This window comes from Apis dorsata, unplaced genomic scaffold, assembly GCF_000469605.1.
Source record: "Apis dorsata unplaced genomic scaffold, Apis dorsata 1.3 scaffold_815, whole genome shotgun sequence".
NCBI lineage: Eukaryota > Metazoa > Arthropoda > Insecta > Hymenoptera > Apidae > Apis > Apis dorsata.
Window position 1 is genome coordinate 47,630 of NW_006263952.1, and position 12,854 is coordinate 60,483.

General features: G+C 38.9%; 1 protein-coding gene across 1 annotated transcript in view; it reads left to right on the plus strand.

Annotated features, from left to right (window-relative positions):
- LOC102672225 (B-cell receptor CD22) overlaps positions 1 to 12,854 on the plus strand; it is a 162,792-nt gene that overhangs the window by 34,551 nt on the left and 115,387 nt on the right. The window lies entirely within an intron of this gene.

Consider the following 12,854-nt stretch of genomic DNA (forward strand, 5'->3'; position numbering starts at 1 on the left):
TGGTATTAGAATTGGGACGAATATCTGGAAATGGGTATTGTTGTTCTAGGATAAAGCTTGTTCCAATGGTAATTTAATTAACTTGTATTTCTCTATGGTTTGATGCGATGGTTGTATTTTTTCTTTTTTTTTTTTTTTTTTGAAGGGAAAAAAAGTGGAAAATTTCGAATGACACATCAGAATGACAGATCAGTCATACGTCTTCGTACGTTCGTTTTTAAAAGGGAAGTTCATCTAATCACGAAAATTTTGATTTTAATGAGATTTTTTCTTTTTTTTTTTTTATATTATATGTAGAGCGCAATGGACGTATAGCAATTACTTTTTTAGATAGAAAATCTCTTTGGATGCGTGAAATTAAACTTTAAATTTTTTTCATTATTCCTTTTGAATACAATTTCGCCTGGAAATATCTTTATAACGCACGGGGAAATGAAACATTGAAAATTGAACATTTGCCATTAAGAAGTTTAAATGAAATAACGAGGACTGCAAAGTTTGATTTCATCATCTCGAATTTGATTAAGTTAAAAAAGATTCTTATATATAAGCTATTACGCTCTACATAAACTCACCGGTTTTAATAAATCGTGATTAATTATCACATTCGCTTCTATCTATTCAAGATAGAAAACGTAAATGTTGTTACAATATTATCTATTAACAATAATAAATATTGAATATCATATCTCTTCATCTCTGTAATTCTCTGATAAAATTACTCGGAGGAGAAACAGATATCTAAATACCTTTAGACGTAGATAGAATTACCTGACGATACCATAATCGTTTTCGATTAGAAACACGATGCTAATTTATATTTAATCCAAGTCTACAAATAAGTAACGAAACCGTATAATCCCACGACTTAAGAAAAATATTAAAAAATTCTTACAAGAGTGCCTAAATAAAGCGAATAATTCAACGGAAGAGAGGCAAGGAAGTCGACAAGGAATAGAAAGGAGGAGGAGAATGTTAAGAATTTCCGATGTCGCCCACCCTTGCGCGTCCTATTTTTCAGATTATTAATCTTCCGGCAATTTACTCGAAATCTTGCAACAGGGGTTTGAGAATTCACCGAGGCACCCGCCCGTTTATTGTCCGAATAAATTTCCCACCGCCTCGTACGAAGCAAGCGTTTATTGCGATCAAATTAGAGCCGTTGATACGAGCGTAGCTGTAGGAACTGTATTTTCTTCTCAGGCGTCTCATAAAAATCTACCGCACTGGAAAAGAGATTTCTCGTCCCTATCTCGCTCCGAGCAACCGGGGATAACAAAGTCGAACAGGAAGGGAACAACGTTAACAACGCTCGGTAACGTCAAGCGTGCGCGCTTTATTTTATCTTGGTTGTTAACTTCTTTCTCCCTTTCCTCCGAGAAACCGACGAGATTCAAGTTTTTCGAAAGCTGTTATACATCCCTCGGGGAGCTCGCCTTCTTCTTCTAAAATCACTCCTTCGAAATCAATTGAATTTCACGCGTTCGATATCTTAAAAAATATCGCACAATGGGATTAAATTTTTTTAAATAGATAGACGATATAAAAGATCCTTCGAAAACGTATTCTTCGGGGAGCTAAATCGTAATTGTAAAATCACGCGGATTGATTGAAAGAAATTCAATTTCAAATCAATACTTCAAAATATCTATAAGATGATATAGAAAACGATGGAGATTAAATAAAATATGTAAGAGTGAAAGTCATATACTTGTCGGGGAAACTTTTTTGTCAAGCAAGTAAACATCACTGTAGGAGTGGTTTGAAAAGAATCAACATTATCTTGGAAATATCGCGATAAAGGGTGTTATGAGATTGTCGGATTAAACGTTTAAAAAATAAAGTCGACGAGGGGATAAAATTACAGTGGTATTTTCACTTCTTAACGTTGCTTTAATCCACGATATATTATAAATTTTCCAAGATTTCTCTATCCGTTTACCTTGGTGCTTCCATTAATCGTGGATTTTCTTCTCCAAGTTATACCATTCCATCATTTCTTGGTTCCCATGAAGTTTCCTGTTTCTTGGAATCCTATGCTCGCAACGAGAATCCATTGTGTCTCGACGTCACTTCGCCCCCTTAATTCTTCCGCGCTTGTTCGGCCCGTGGGTGGAAAGGAAACTGCGGTCAGTTACGACTTCGTGAAACGGAAGCTCGACCCTGGTCGTTCGATTCTTCGTGGAACCAGAAAGAGAGAGAAAGAAAAAAAAAAGAACTGAGAGTGGAAAAAGGGGATCGTTAATATCGAAATCAGTCACGAGGAAGAGATGAACCATTCTTCTTTCGCTTGGTTCCCTTTTTCTAAATTTATATCCTCTCTTCGAAATTGATAAAAACTATACGAGTAATCTTCCATGAAAAGAGAAAAAAAAAAGAAAGTCCAAAGTTTCTTCTCTGATTAATTATCAATTAGAAGAGAAATCGTAATCTTTTGTCTTTCTTTCTAAACTTATTTCTTTTCCTTCGTCGAAAATTTGTAAAAAAAAATATAAATATATCTTCGTGAAACTTGATCAATATCGAATCGAGAACGAAGAATCGTGAAAATTTCCGTACCTTTGTTCGTTCTTGAAAATTTCTAAAAAATACATCTTCCAGAAATCCATCGATATCGATATCGAATATTGATCAGGGGGAGGAATCGTGATGAAAAAATTTGTAAAAATTATATATAAAACGAATAAGAAGTATCCATACGAAACATCGATATTCCGACTCGATAAATGGAGCAAAGATATCGTCTCGCGAGGAGAAGAACGAGGTTACAAGCCGTTTTATTCCGAGTTGTTCGAACCCGGTTCGCCTGGTCGAGTTTGATCGTTGTAAAGTTCGTGCGAGTTCCACGAAAGACACACACCGACTGTATATGGAGAAGGAACAATTATCAGTCCGATGTTGGATGACTGTAAAAGTTTCGATTCGAGAATTACGAGCGGGAAGTTTCGCGAAGGTTTCCGTTACGAGTGACATCGGGGCGGAATCCTCTTGTATCCGCTGAAGAATTGGTCCGGGAACTTCAGTCGACCACCGTTCCTGCAGTTTAACGCTCTTTGAAAAACAGTGGAGAAGTTTTCAAATACGGGAAATAAGGATCGGTGGAAAGTTCGCTGGTTCATCTTCTGCGCGAAATAAACGCGTGTTCTCGTTTTCTTTTTTTTTTTTTCAGATCGAAAACGATAATTCGATATTTTTTATCGGATAATGTAAATTATGGAGGAATATATGGATGGCATGTTAATTTTTAATGGAAACAAGAAAGAAATAGAAAGAGAAATTTTTGAAAAATTTTCTGAAAGATGAGCAAAGCTTGCAAGAAATTGTAATCGCGTAATAAAATAGAGAGAGAAAGAAAATAATTCTTAGAAATAACTTAGGAAACGAAACGAAATTTCAAAGACGTTTAATTAACTATAAAATGAAGGGGTAATTTTTAGAAAAAGCGAAGATAAGCCAAGATTTTCGAAGGAATAATCGGTCTAGAATCCCAAATAGTCCAAAGCTTAATTGGGATTTAAGGAATTTGTAGAAAGTTGGCGGATTAGTAGATTGCCTTTTCCTTAATGGAGATTGTTCGACACGGATCTACATCGTTTACCTAACCGAAACATTGGAATCCGCCATTAGATTATTTCACCTTCTCTATGAAGCCCTTCCAAGATAATCCTTGGTTATGACGCTACCCTCATTTAAATTTAACAAAATCGAGTTCGAGCCGGAATATTATCGAAAGAATATCGAAAAGGTACAAGAATCGTCTAATATAGAGAGTACGGTTCCCAACCTTTTCCATTGTGGTAAAACTGAAAAGAGCGCCTGAACTGAAATAATTTTAATGACTCGGTAACGATTGAATAGCGTGCTAAGGAACAAACGAATAGAAAAAAAAAGAAAAAGGAAAAGAAAGCGGAAAGAGATCACTTACTAAAGATTTTTCTATAAGCTCTTATTTCCTCCCCTATTTCCTATTTCATTCTCTCCTATTATACGATATAATTTGATATCCGTGATCTCTGGCGAAAATTTTTCGAATGCAACGTGGATTAAAAAAAAAAAATATTGTAATTTTTATTTTTGAAAAATAAAAAAATAATACAGAAAATAAATATTATTCTTCAAAATATATACATTTCCCCTTCAATTATTCCCTTCGATTTAAGCAACAAACAACAGACGAATAAAAATTAATATTAGATTTCTCTAACGCTTCCTATATCCCAATTCTCCAAGAAACGTCTCTCGACGATATATCAATACGATATTCCGCGTATCGTTTCCCGAAGAGACGAGAAAATCGATCTTACCCCCATACCTCCCCTCTCCCCCACCACCACCGCCCGACACACGATTCAAGATTCGACGCTTCAATATTCAACACCGCATGAAATCATCCGTGATCGAAAAGAAAGGTAGGAGAAAAATAAGGAAGGAACAAGTTTGGAGGAGATAAGTTTCGTTTCCTTCTTCACGACGACGACGACGACGACGACATACGGTCGTGTCCCGTGTTCCACGTTGGGTCGAATTGTTTCCGGCCAATTGGGGGTGGGTGGGGAAGGAAAATTCGGAAGGGAAGGGAGGGGGGCGAATATTTTCCAGGCGAGAAGAAACTCTTGCAGCGTCAAAGATGATGCGGGCGAGTGCAACGAAGCCGAAGCACCGTGAAGATGCATATTTTCTAGGCGAACAGCTCCGTGCACACACACCTTCGAGATTCCGGAAGGAGATGCGGGTGTTTCTCGAACGATTTCTTCCGATAGCGCACCACTACCCTCCCTCCCGCTACCTACTCCGACGGTGGACCTGCCGCCACCCTCTTCTCCACCCGTTTTTCCACCAATTTATATTCGGATGGTAGCTGCTGCGTGCACCGGATGCCGGCGCAAGGAGGGGTGGAAAAGGGGTGGAAAAGAAATCGCGCCCTTTCGACCGGGCGAATTTTTTCCAACAAAACGGACACCAAAGACATTTTTTAGGAGACATTCGATGCCTTCGCGATGCATAGAAACACGTAACGTGACCCACTTTGTCCATTGTGTATATACGTACGTATACGTATACCTTTCTCTCTTTTGCTGCTTCGCATTATTCGATTCTCGGTGTCGAATCGTTCCACCGATCGTGTTTCGCTTCTTGTTCTTCGATGCTCGTCCAACGGTGTCGATTAATTGGACCGTTTGTGAAATTTCAGTTGACCAGTCGAGAGCTTGGCTATTCTACCTTGGCTCGATAGATCCAAGTGGTGATTATATCGTGGTGGATGCAACGGTCGTATTTGGTGTGTAGTCGTTTCCTTTGCGAGAGCTCGTAGAGGTTGTTGGTGAGAAATGGCAAAGAATGTGTTCGTGTTTTCAATTTAAAGGATATTTCGATTTCGATTTCGAAAAGGATTTGGAAATTTTGATAAACATCGAGGGGAGGGGAAAAAGTATTTCGTCAAAGTAGATCTTTTTAAAGGTTAATAATCGTTTAATTTTTTTCTTTTTCCAAGAATTGATAACGATAAAAAGTAACTTTTTCTTCGCGCACATCTACGGTTAAAATTTTTTCATCTCTCTCTGAAAAGCGAATCACGCGTTGTCTCTCTTACTTTTTGATTGAATCAAAAGAAGCATTAGGATCGAATCGAGATAAAAACTGTTTATCGGGGAAAGATTGTGCTTAAGTGAAATTTCGTGTCAAGCGAAACGAGTATTGGGTATAACAAAAAGATAGGTGTAAAGGATAGAAAAGCAAAAAAATAAATAAAGAAAAGAAAGAAAAAAGAAAAAACGCCTCGTTTTATTGTTCTCTGTTTTTGTCCGATCGTTCGTTTAGGAACAATTTCTCAAAGTGAATGAATGGAAAGTATTATGCTCGACGATCCCTCGACGACGAGCTTTGTGCAAATTGATATCGAAATATTCCTTTTGGCGGCAGATAATAACATTCTTAGTTATCTATGCCGCTCGAAATATCGGCATACTAATTGCCACTCCAAGTAATCCCTTTGTACGTTTACCGCAACGAGATACACAGGATAAATCCCTTTTTTTTTTTTTTTCAAATAAATTCCAAGGCTCGCCTGTATCGAACGTTTATTAAAGGAATGAAGAGGGATCGATGGCGTCGGGGAGGCGAAAGAGTCAACTGTTTTCTCTTCGAGCTTCCTTCTTTCCACTCGAGAAGTGGTTTTTCTCCAAGATTCACGCAGGATGGTTCGTTTAATTCAAGGGATCCCGATTTTTCAATAGGAATACTCCAGTTTCTAAATTGCTGTGCTTCCTGATACTTTCCTTTTATTTAATTAGCGATTAACGCTGCGTTAAGTCGCGAAAGGAACGTTGTTGTTTTCCAACACAGAGAAATATTATTCGAAGGAGAGGGGAGGGGGGGAAAAAAAATAATAAAAATAAAATAAAAGGGAAAAAAAGATTGGAAATATTACAATCCTTGCAATACGTTCTACCTTGTGCTAAAAATAAAAAATAATAGCGCATCCTGCTGAAATGAAATCTCATACCCGGGAAAACGGAAGAGTTACGTTTATAACGAGAATTATTTTCCGTTCCGGTACACTACTCAAAAGCGACTGTAATAACTTGGGCCAACAGAAAAGGAAAAACAAGGGTGATACACTAAATTTGTCCTTTAAGTTTTCGAGTGAAATTTATCGGGGAAAGTGCAAGTTTTAAAGGTAGCTGATACTAAGTTTCGGCTCGTGCCACCCATGAGAAATAAATTTCGGAAGAAATTTCGGCTAGGTGTCGAGTGTTTGCACGTCGAGAACTATCTTTTTCTGGAAAGGGGTGGAGAGATAAACATCTCGAAAGACGTAAACAGTCAGTATTTGCACCAAACTTCGAGGATTCAAGTTTCTCGATATTATTATAGAAATTTGCCATCGATCCAAGCATCCAAGAGATAGAGGCTAAGTTTATAGAACGTAATGAAAAATCCAAATTGCGATACAGAAAGACAGACAGATAGAGAGAGAGACAGAGAGAGAGAGAAAAGGAGAGAGTGATTTCTGGATAAACGCGAATGCACGACTTTCTCATCAAAACAGAGAGATATCTTCATCGTATATGAGAGCACTCGGGCCGTGTTTCAAACACGCGGGCACGCGTTTAATTCCTGCTAAAAGATCCCTCGACTTTCCATCCATCCCGCTCTTCCTCTCTCTCTCTCTCTTTTTCCCTCCTTCTCGCCCTTTCCCCCTCCACCATAAAATTAGCACTCGCATTTTCACGAAGGCGAAGTAATTACTTTCTCCGCGTTTTCCTCGATCTTTTCTCCCTCCCCCTCCCTTTGTGTTTCCGAAACGTGCATCGCAATATTTCAATTCGCCAAGAAGAAAAGAAAAGAACTCGAAATTCTTTTAGGGCGCAGGAATTCGAATTGCATCCCTTCGTTATATTGCGTTATTAATAGAATTAGATTGCGTTGCGTGATTCGTTAATGCGTTTCGCGATGCAATTTCCTCGATGTTGATTCTATTTCGAGTAATAACGACCGAGATTTCCCGATAAATTTGAAGGATCAACTCTACTGGAATTTAAATATTTCTTTTCATACGAAAAGCATACGTAGTCGTTATTTTTGCATTCGTTTTTATCCCTCATTTTTCGTCGAGGATCATTTGAACTTTGTAATTGTCTTTTTTTTTTAAATTTTTAATGAAAAGTATTAGAAATAATGTTCTCGTTTGGCTTGCAATAACAACAATTACAACATATTATAAGTCGTGTAAATGTAGAATATATTTTCGTCGCGATAATTTAATGGCTAAAAATGATACGATATATGGGCTATAAGCTATTTCTTAAAATACGCCGAATATCAACAGGTTGTTGATTTTACTGACCGTGTTTCGTGGTTATTTAGTTCAGGCCAGGTAAGTGTTCGCGTGTGTACGTGCTTACAACTGCACCACACCTTGCACACGGTATTGTTTTCGAACACAGCGTTGCGGTTTCCGTTTGATAATTAGGGATGCTAATTGTCTCCACCGAGCAAGATGTTCGATTGCATGGAAAATTTCATTATTTCTCCATCCCTAAACTTTAAGACTCATTTGAAATTCGAAATTTCAAATTTAAAACTCAAAATTTAAATTTGAATTAAACACGAGATAAAATTCTGCGAAAAACTAAAAAAATTGTTCTTTAGTACGCTTTTAAAAAAATTAACAAAAAATAAATAAATAAATTTTATGTAACTTTAATACACAAAAAAGAAAAATTACGAATAATACTATTGCCAATTTTATCTAAATATGTTCCCATATAAATACTTTACCGATAACAATGAAAACGAATTACAAGAATTCTCAAAACAAGTTATTAAATTGAAAAAAAAAATTGATATCCAACATAAATTAATACAAACTCCCTTCTGAATGTCTCGATAATACATCGATGCAATTCCAACCAACTTATAATTTAACAAATAATCCTCGACAAATAACTTTTGCGCACCAACTTTTCGTTCTTGGCTTCGAGAATTGATCTTTCAAACCCACGAAATATATACATACCGATTGTCCACACACCCGATCGGCATTCAAGATCGATCGATGCATTCATCCGGACGTGTTCATCGAATGAAATTCACGATAACGTAATTGAAGCAGGTGGCGGTTGTCGCTCGTCAAGAGATAGAACCGGGACGGGCGCGCATTTAATAAAACCAGCCACGAAATGATAAGCATCGGCTGATGGGATCGAAGCCGCGTGAAGGGCCCGTTGAAAGCCTAGAAGAGGGATTAGCTGGATTAGTTGGCCGGCTGGAATCTATCTATCCCCGGAGTCGGATGAAAGGGATACCTATAATTACGTTCCCCTTACGGTGAGAGGGCGCGAAAAGCCTGGCTATGAATGACGTCGATATCTCTTCTTCCAAAGGGACGAAATTGAACCCGCGCTTTTTCTCTTCTCGCGCGCGCACACACACATATACATATTCTTTTCCCTCTCGCTCCTTTTCCACGCGGCTTTTCACCGGCTTTCAACGGCCACGCGCACGCGAAACTCGCTACACAGCTTGTATTCCATAAATAAATAGAGTAGACAATAAGAAGATGGCGGCAGGAGGAGGAGTTCCTTTCGTTTCGTTTTTTTTTGTCTTTCGGATTAGAAATTTTTCCGCACCTTTTCGTCCCTCCTTCTTTGTAAAAATTTTAATAAAAGCGTTACGAAATGTATGTGTGTGTGTGTGTAGCTTCTCGCTGGAACGTGGAATCGTAGATCATCTCACTTTTAAAATTGGAGAAGTCTGTGGAGAGGAATGTGTAAGGAGTTGGAAACTGGGACTCCGGACGAGGGAACATCCTTTCGTTTTACCAATCTTTTAGACTTGGATCTTTATAACTGTATAATTTATCGATAGCTCTTTGGGGTTGATAAAAAATTTTCCAACAAATTTTGAACGCCGCTTCTTGTCGAACGGTGAGAGTATAAATCTCGCGTTACGATTATATAATTCACGACCCATATTCCAAACATTGAGCAAACTTGACTCCCGCATCCTCGGAAAATCCACCGTAATTTACCTTACCACACAAGTTTCCTCCTCTCGTCGTATCTTCTTATAAGAAACGAAAAGTAAAACGAGTTCACGGGAGATCATAAATTGTACGAAAATTTAGGAGGCACGTCACGCGAGATTCATCCCACGATATTGTATATTTCAATCTTATAACGAGGAAACGTAACATTCAGAGAAAATAACAGTTCATCTCGATTAGGCAAAATTATATCGGATAAATGTGTTCCATTTTTAAAAGGTCCTTTCTAAAGATTTTCTTTCTCTCTTTTTTTTTATTAATTTAACATAGGAAACTTTAGAGGTATCCTCGACAGAAGTATGCGAGTAATGGGGAAATTTGGCTTCCTCTACAAATTACTTGCGAGTAAAAATTTGAAATCACGTTTTTGATCACGTTGAGTTATTAGTTTGGTTACTTCAAAGAATGGAACGACTCGTTAAAATTGTTCACGTAAAAGTTATATGAATTGATAGGGAGATTAAAAGTAATTATGAAACTGAAAATGTGTGTAAGTTAAGGAAAGAAACATTGGGAAGAGTTACATAAATTTCGAACTCTTCGAAAAATAGAAGAAGAAGAAGAAGAAGAAGAAGAGTATAAGGAAGGAATATAAAGAAAAGGAGGGGAAAAGAAAAAAAAATTCTTTCATCTAGGAAATAACGCACAATGTACCGTTTGATTACATAAATTTTCAAGACAGTTTAACAATTTTGGGAAGTTGGGAAGTTTCCCGGAAAGTTTTGCCTTCGAATTTCTAAGCCCTCGTTGCGAAACCCGCCGAAAGTGCGGAGTTAAGTAAGAAATAAAGACGTGGCATCCAACAGGAATGAAGCAACGTTTCAACGAATAAAGCTAGAGCTTAATTAAAAGTGCCTCGGCTTCATTTAGTCATTCTACTTGTAATTACATTACGCGAAAACATTGATCCTTTGCTCTGAATTTCGAAATAACAGAGAAACAACAGTTGAAAAATAAAATTAAAATCAAAAAAGGAAGAAAAGAAAAAGAAGAAACTCTTCGAGAAACGTTTTAACGAGAATGCAAAAGCTTGCAAAAATCGCTAAATCCGTATTCCACGAAATCGAAAAATTTAAAAAGAAATCAACGTTGGATTAATATTTGTAAAAAATTAAACTTCGTTCGTTATTTCGCTCGTCCATAAATAATTCCAAAGCAAATTCCCTTTCTTCCCTTCAAAAACTCGATTTCACCGTGTTTTGTTATCTCCAAAGATAACGTACATCCCGAAGAATCTCTTGCCAATAAACGATCTTCGTTCGTATTCGTTGGTTCAAGTTCACGAGTGATCTCTCAACATCTATCATCGTCACTTTCCCTCGATTTGTCGTCGAACGACTCCCCAACCGACGTAACGACGTTATCATCGGGTTTAAGTGAGAGCCTCCGCCAGCATCGATAGCGTGTTGCTACGCGTCACCGTCACGCGTTTCGTCTCCTTAAGCTGTACCACGCCTCCTGTACACATGGAAAACGCCAGCACGAGGACGGCTGGCTGCCTCTACCTTCGTCTTATCGCGAGCCACCCTCTCCTCGTACGAGCGCGTATCCATTCACGTCCTATTTAGAGGTGCTCTCGATCAATCATATTCAAATTGAACACGTAGCTCACCAGGATCCGCGAGGATGACGCGAATCACTTGCCATCGCTCCCTCTTCCGACCGAAATACGCGTGTAAAGTAATTCGAATTATTCGGTCGGAGCGATTTCGAGCACCGCTTCAATATTAATTTTACATCGAACGGGGATGAAATTAACGAGAGCTTCGCTCGAATATTTACCTTTCGCGGTGATAAGAAATTGGCGGACAATCCAGGCGACAGAGAAAGCGCGGAACGAATTACGAAACGCGTACAAAAGTGATCAAAAGTACAGCTACACGTTAATTTAACCCCCGTTTCGGTAATTAAATTCGCTTCGCTGATGATATTCGTTTCGCTTACGAGGAGCGTTCCCGTGTTAATCCGTGTTTCTAAATTTAATATCAAAGGGGAGGAAATTTCCAGAGTGGGGAAAGAACTACGCCGAGTGATCATCTACGCGCGATTAATCTCGATGCGAATTTTCTAAAACTCCGAAATCGTTTCTTCGATCGATAAACGGGCGAATTTCGTGATCGTTTCGACTGTCAATAAGTAAAGGGGGAACGAAGCGCGATCATCCAACCTTTCATCGGGATCATAATTAACCTGATCGTTGCGAGAGGGCGTAACAATACGACACGGAATATTAGCGGACTACAGTTGCGATTGTTTTCTATGCAGAGACAACGTCTTACGATCGGAAGTTGCTCGACAATACTCTTTGTAGCCGCCCGTTTCTTCGACTCGGCGAACGTGGAACGGATGTCGGAGAGCGTAGATGAAGCGATTCAACGAGATACGGAATTCAGATTATAACTCGGCACGTTAAAGGCTATTTTCCTTCGAGATCAAACCAGCGCCGGTTTAACAATAGGTCGGAGGAATAATGGGGCGAAAATAACAGGTGCTCGAGAGAGCACCTCTACATCGATTACGTTCCACCACCATCTCGAGATGCGTATGTATATACGCGTACAAGAGAACCGTTTGTGCGAGTTTATCGTACGTACGTACGTATTAACGGAGGTAGATTCATTTTTCTTAAATCAAACGTTTCGTAATCTCTGTTAACGTGATAAAGATAATTTGAATTCATTTGAATTCGAAATACGAAAATGAATTAAACTATTTCGTAGAATGAACCTTTCGTAACCTTAATTTTGCGACAAAGGATCAATTTTGAGGAAAGAAATTCCCTCGGCAAAAGTTCGATTAAATTTTCTACGAGTCGTGGTACGAATCTTTTGATGATTTTACGAGACGCCCTTAGGCAAAAAAGCGGGCCTCCAATTCCCGTTCTCCAACTCCTCCCTCCTCCCACGCCACGAGATCTCCGCGAAGCGCGAGGCAAGAACGAACGGCTCCCCCATAACGAACCATTGTAAGAACGCGTTACACCACCTTGACAAGGCACGAATCGACGACGTAGTCAAAGAACCGATAACGAGAAGGTTAGGCGCGTTCGAAAACCGGCATTCCCGAAGAAAGGATATCCATTCGAACAATCCGGTCCGTTTAAAGCCACCACCACCATCACCGTCTCGGCGTAATTCTTCGCCGTTACAAACGAGCGCACCCTCCCACGGGTGACACGTTCGAATCGAACGATGTCGGACAAAGCTATCGTCCCTGCCACCCTTCGTCACCACCTCCCGATCGAATCGAACACCTTTTCCTATCGTCCCCTCTCTCTCTCTCTCTCTCTCTCTCTCTCTCTCTCTCT